The 6786-nt window shown below is 37.4% G+C and overlaps 1 pseudogene; it reads right to left on the bottom strand.

Moving 5' to 3' along the window:
- Window positions 1-1289: 1289 nt before the first annotated feature.
- LOC103251847 lies at window positions 1290-3956 on the bottom strand (annotated as a pseudogene).
- Between the last annotated feature and the right edge of the window lie 2830 nt (window positions 3957-6786).

Genomic DNA, 6786 nt, shown 5'->3' with positions numbered 1-6786 from the left:
GGAGTAAAACTTTTCTGGTTTTGTTTATGAATTTGGTTTTTATTTTCTTCTTTTTCTCCTTGGTGAAATGTGAAATTGAATAAGAATTTACAATGTTGCTGAAGGAATTATCAATTGATGGAAGTAAATTTCCATAGCCAGCCACCTAGTTGAAAATTGCCTGTAGGATAAAAGGCTAAGAGATGAATCACTAGGATTACATAGGGTGTCTTTTTTTCCATAGGGCATCTTTAACAGTGAATTCAAGGTGTAACAAGTTTCCTGCAGTTTTCTTTACTGCAATTTCCTCTTAATCGTGTAAATGTGCCATTTTTTGATGTAACATGTTTTTGGATTATTTGTTCTGAGTCTGAAAGCAGATTTTTTATTTCAACTTGACCAGGCAGTTTTGTATTTTAATTTTTAATCTCTTTAAAATTAATGGACATGAATGTTGAAATATGATATTTGATACCAAGAATACCACTCCATTTTTTGTATTAGGAAAACAGCACTCTGAAAAACATCTTTCCATGCTCAAGGATATTCTCTTTTGCGTGTTAGTTTTCCTGAATTACAGTGAAGGCAATCTACCTTTGAGCTCTATACATGCCTTTTTGAGATTTGCAGTCAGCATAATCATACTCCTACCTTCTTCTGTGATTGAACTTCAAAATCAAGAAATCCAGTGTAGCACCTCGGTTTCAGAGACTACCGGAGAGTAGTGAAATAGTCTGAGCTTATCAAGTACACTGCTGTGGCTGCAGCACCAGGTACCAAGAGTTAGCAGTATTAGAGCAGTGCTCAAACTGGTCAGAGTATTTTTTTTTTTTGATACGTTTTTATAAAAGATAAGAAACGGGAAAAAAACTATGAAATACTCAAGTGAGAACATGCTATATCAAAGAGTACTTTATCAAGTATGGCATGTTGTCATTACTATTATGGAAATGTTGGAACTGGAATTGTTGAATCACCCTTGTTGTTGGAAAGTCTGAGCAGATTCTCAAAGAAAAATGAAGTATAAATTGGCATTTAAAGCCACTTTCTGTCTTTTGGGAGTAACTTTTCTAAAATAAGGAGACCATAAAACACACAGTCTGTCCCCAGTAAAATTGTAAATTACATTTTTGCCACCACCTCGCTGTTCCATTATGCAACTATTACCCTTCTTCATTGGATATGGTGTCTAGGGAAGCTCATCTTTAGAGGTCAGTGGTTCACATTAGTGTTTTTCAAACTTAGGTCTTTTTTCTTTCTTTTTTTTTTTTTTGAGGTTCTGATCTTATTTATTTGTTACTCAAAAAATCTTATTTTTGACTAGACTTAGACTTGGAAGTAGAAGCTCACAGAGAGGACAGTCTGCGTCTCTTGGCAATCTGTTCCTGGCGTTTTTCTTTGGCCTCCTTCATTCTCTTGGCCAAAAGTTTAGCATACTCTGCGGCCTCTTCCTTATTTTTCTTAGTACGCTGTTTCTTCAGAGCAATAAGCAGGCGTTTGTGTTGCAGGACACGTGGAGTGACAAGTCGCTGAATCTTGGGTGCTTTGGTCCTGGTTTCTTACCTTCTTTGTTTAGAGGCTTTCTTACAACCTCCTGGCGGACATCATCTTCTTTAGAGAGATTGAAGAGCTTGCGGATTCCGCTAACCCTTTTGGGCCCCAATCGAGAGGCACCGTGGTATCCGTCAGTCCGGGAATATCTTTCTCTTCTTTTTTTTTTTACAATAACCAAGTTGAAAACGGTCAGATTGGCCTCCACAATGGACCCCCTAACAGATTTGCGTTTTCTTTCTCCCGTTCTCCTTCGTCTGTAACAGGAATAACCCTTACTCAGCAGCAGGCAGACACAGCCATGGGTCAAGACACCCTGTTTCTCGGGGAAACCATGTTTATCATTCCCGCCACTGATTCAGACCACGTAACCCTTCCATTCGTCACCTGGGGAGTCCACAGCGACTTCCATGGCCATGTGCTCCTCGTAGAAGCTGCGGAGCTTGTGTTCATCGTCCCCTTCGATGAGTTTCTGGCAGCCAGTGGCCGGGAAGGAGTCGACTTCATCTTGAAGCAGCTGATGGGCTCCCGGGCACCACGAAAAATAGCCAAACTTAGGTCTGTTTAGCAAACCATCCACATACTTTATATTTAAAAGTAAGTAATATTGTTGACTAAGGTATATTTTCTGCATGAGAGTTTGAGAAGAAATACAGCAGCTGCTCCCCTCTACCCACTCTCCTCAAATGACCTTTTTTTTCTCTTGTTTCTTCGAAACATCCCTGTGAACTGTTTGATTTATGAAAATTATTCTCTGGCTCCGGAGCGAGTGCCAGTAACTATTGTATAGTTTCAGTAGATTAGCATTCATTAATTATTTAATTTGAAGATTGTGATAAAGCTAAATGGGGAAAACCTTCATTATGGAGAAGACATTATTTTATGTTGAATAAAGTATTTTAAGATATCTTATGTGCCTGGGTTAGAGTTTCCAATAGTTTTGTTTTGTAGATTCAATATGAAATTTACATTTTAAGAACTGTCTGAAAGCTAAAACTGAGATATTCAAATATGCATATGTTTTATTCTTCACTAGAAATCAAATTGGTTAAAAGTGAGTTATACTCAGTGATCCATCTAATGTATTTTTCTTAGGTATGATAGCAAATTCCTAAAGGAAGTCTTCAAATCTTTGTATATGGTAATATAATCTAGTAGGCACAATAACATTTCTGAAATTCCCAAGAGGGACACACTACATTTTTTTCTAAAATGATACATTTTAAAAAATGCACACATATTTTTGGAATTTTTCTGCATGGTTCCCCAGTGCATGCACTTCTTATGGTTATACAATTTGACTTCTATGAATAACATTTTATTGCCTATAATTCTGTTGGTTTAAAAACATCAAATAATCAACACATTTCCATCCTATGTATTTCAATAAAATTTCTCCCTATATCTTCAGATTTACCCTGAAGGCCTTTTTTCATTTAAGTTTAAAGTATTGTTAGTGGTTTGAGATATGAGAATGTGTTTTGTATTTAGAATCATATAACTCTTACATTTTTATTGGGAGGAATCCTAAGAGATCATCTCTAGAATAACTTCTCCACTTTACACATTTAAAAAATGAAATCTCAAGTTAAGGGCGCTATCTGAGATTCATGGCAGAAATACTAATTTTCAATTTATGGCATAGATCAGTTCAATAAGCATTTGTGAATACTTACTGGGATTTTTAGATAGTTGAGAAATAATGTTAACCTTCTAGAAATTTATAATGTAATAGAGTGCACAGATGCATACACAGATAATTTCAGTAGAATATGTTAAATATGGTAATAATGGTAAGTGCAGGGTAAAAATATAAAAGAGGAAAAATGATTCATTTAATAATTGCTTCCATTTTTTTCAATTAACATTTATTGAACAACTGCTATATGCCAGGAGATTAGTACCAGTAACTAAAATAGACATAGTTCTTGATTTCAAGATTCTTGATCTTTTGGGGGGACAGAGATGCCAGTTAATCACATTAGAAATGTATGATAAAACTAAAATAAGTGCATTGAAAGAAAGAATGCAGTTCAAGGGCACAAAATAAAAGAACCTGATGGGTTCAGGGTTCAGGAAAGTTTTCCCTCTAGTCCAACCACTTTGACAACCCACAGGTTGAAGGGGTCAGGCTCAATGACATTTAACAGTCAGCATTTTATTTTTGTTTTTTAATTTCCCAATTTAGAAATAACAAATTGTCTTCTGGATAGTTTAGCTTGGGCAGAAAAAGAATTTCATAGGTTTGGGAATGTCCCAGTTAGAAATAATGCCCATGTCGCACCACTGAGTTACATGAGCAGATGCTGTCGTCTCCACTGCCAAGCGCAGACATTGCAGATTGCCTTGCCAACACAGGGTGGAGATGCCAGCATGAGGACTCTGTTGCTCTGTCTCCGAATCTGGGATGTCTCTGGCCACTCCATCGAATCGAATTCCAAAAGGAGCTTACTTTTTCACATGGGTGCTTTCCAAAATTGGTCTCATGAACAGAGGTAGGATTGCCATGAGGCTGAGGCCTAATCTCACTTCTATGGGTCCCTTCAAAGCCCTGGTTTAGTCCATGCAATGAATACATATATTTGGCAGACATATTTTAGTGAAATTTGAAAAAGTAACGTTTTTCAATCTTAATAAGTTAAAGTCTGTTGTTTTCTTCTACTTCAATTTCCCCTTCATTACACTTTTTTCCTGTGTCAGATAGTTTCAAAGTGGCCTCAGGAATTTTTGAAATCTAAGAGGAAATGGAGTTGGAATATCTAATTTACATTTAATGGGATGTGTTTATGTAGTTTTTAGACATCTACGCAGAATTAAACTATGGTAAACTACTGACAAACATCCTAGTGTAGGATTGGCTTCCAGAAATAGTCTTGTTCTCGCGGTGCTAACTCATCTGACAGTATGACACAGAGGTGCAGGGGCAGAGTTCATGCAAATGAACATGTCTTACAATGACCAGCACCATAGTGTGTGGGTAATGGAGGAGAACAATGTTTGAAACGTACAGAGTAGGAAGTTATTCTGTGAAGAATTCTTCCAGTCATCAGATCTGTAATACTGTAAGCAGATGACCTGGTTATCACTGGTATAAAGTCAAAAAGAAAGTTTTCCCTCATTAGGTATATACTTGATAATGTGACATGTATAATCAATGCACCATATATCTTTTTCCTTTTTTGCTGGGAATCTGTGGACTAGAATTTTTTAAGATTATTTTATTTGGTTTTTTTTTAATAATCAATATTTTTTATTATGATATTGTGGGGTACAGTTAAGGGTTAGGTATACAAATATGCTTCATTCAGGCCCCCTTGTTGATAACAGGCATCTCCCAGTCCCCAGAGAGATGTTTACTACCGTTAATCCCATCTCCCTTCCCCTCCCCCCCATAGTTTCCCACCACTGTCAGTCATTTTCTTATGGTATTATGAAGGATGTTCAAGGTCCACTATATGAGTGAGAACATGTGATACTCGATCTTTGTTTCTGTGACAGATCACTCAGTATTATATACTCTAGTTCCATCCAGGTTGCTGCAAAATTCATGACTTTGTTCTTTTTTATGGCTGCGTAGTATTCCATTGTGTATATGTACCACACTTTTTTAATCCAGTCCTCTTATGATGGACAGCATGGTTGCTTCCAGGTTCTTGCTATTGTGGACAATGCTGCGATAAACATACATGTGCAGGTATCTTTTTTATGGAGTGATTTGAATTCTTCAGGGTATATTTCCAGTAGGGGGATTGCAGGGTCATATGGGAGGTTGATATTTAGAGCTTTTAGGAATCGCCATACTGTTTTCCACAGAGGTTGCACTAGTTTGCACTCCCACCAACAGTGTAGAAGTGTTCCCTTTTCACCACACCCTCTCCAGCAACTGTTATTTTTTGAGTTATTGATAATTGCCATTCTGACGAGTTAGGTGGTATCTGAGTGTGGTTTTGATTTGCATCTCCTTGATGATTAGTGAGGTTGAACATTTCTTCATGTGTCTGTTGGCTGCTTGGATGTCTTCCTTTGAGAAGTGTCTGTTCATATCTTTTGCCCACTTCATAATGGGGTTGTTTGTTTTTTTCTTTTCAGTACGTTTGAGTTCCTTGTAGATCCAAGATGTTAAGCCTTTGTCAGACCTGGTGTTGGCAAATACTTTTTCCCAGTCTGTAGGCTGTCTCCCTGCTCTCTTGATGGTTTCTTTGGCTTTGCAGAAGCTTGTCAGTTTAATAAGGTCCCACTTGTCTGTCTTCTCTCTTATGACCTGTCGGTTTCGGGTTTTGTTCAGGAATTGGATTCCAGTTCCGATTTCCATAAGGGAATGCCCTTCATTTTCTAAGGTTCTTATGGTTTGAGGCTTTACATTTAGGTCCCTGATCCATTTAGAATTGATTTTTGTGTATGGGGACAGATAGGGGTCTTGTTTGAAGTCTTCTGCATGTGGTCAGCCAGTTTTCCCAGCACCATTTACTGAATAGGTTCTCCTCTCCCCAGTGGTAGGTGGGTGGAGACTTTGTCAAAGATGAGTTGGTTGAGAAATTGAGTTTTTGCTTCTGGGATCTCACTTCTATTCCATTGGTCTATATGCCTGTTTTTGTACCAATACCAAGCTGTTTTGATGATTGTAGCTTTATAGTAAAGTTTGAAGTCTGGTAATGTGTTACCACCTGCTTTGTTTTTTTTGCTGAGGATTTTTCTGGCTATTCTTGGTCGTTTGTGTCTCCATATGAATTTCTGGGTTGTTTTTTCTAGGTCTGAGAAGAATGTTGCTGGTAGTTTGATGGGTATTGCATTAAATCTGTAGATTACCTTAGGTAAGATGGACATCTTCACAGTGTTGATTCTTCCAATCCATGAGCATGGAATATTTTTCCACTTGTTTGTGTCATCTTTGATTTCTTTGAGCAGTGTTTTGTAGTTTCATTGTAAAGGTCTTTCACGTCTCTGGTTAGGAAGATGTCAAGGTATTTCATTTTTGGGGGGCTATTGTGAATGAAATTGTGCTTTTTATTTGGGTTTCTGTTTGTTTATTATTGGTGTAAAGAAATGCGATTGTCTTTTGTACATTTATTTTATATCCTGAGACTTTGCCAAAGTCCTTTATCAGTGTAGGGAGGTTTTTGACAGATTCTCTTGGGTTTTGAAGGTACATGATCATGTCATCTGCAAAGAGAAATGCTTGACTTCCTCTTTTCCTATTTGAATACACCTGATTGCCTTCTCTTCTCTGATTGCTCTAACCAGGACTTCCAATACTAT

The sequence above is a fragment of the Carlito syrichta genome, unplaced genomic scaffold (assembly GCF_000164805.1).
Source record: "Carlito syrichta isolate Samal-C Ts95f unplaced genomic scaffold, Tarsius_syrichta-2.0.1 Scaffold147172, whole genome shotgun sequence".
Classification (NCBI taxonomy): Eukaryota; Metazoa; Chordata; class Mammalia; order Primates; family Tarsiidae; genus Carlito; species Carlito syrichta.
Note: the sequence above shows the minus strand (reverse complement) of the source record. Positions and strands in the feature narration are given on the sequence as shown.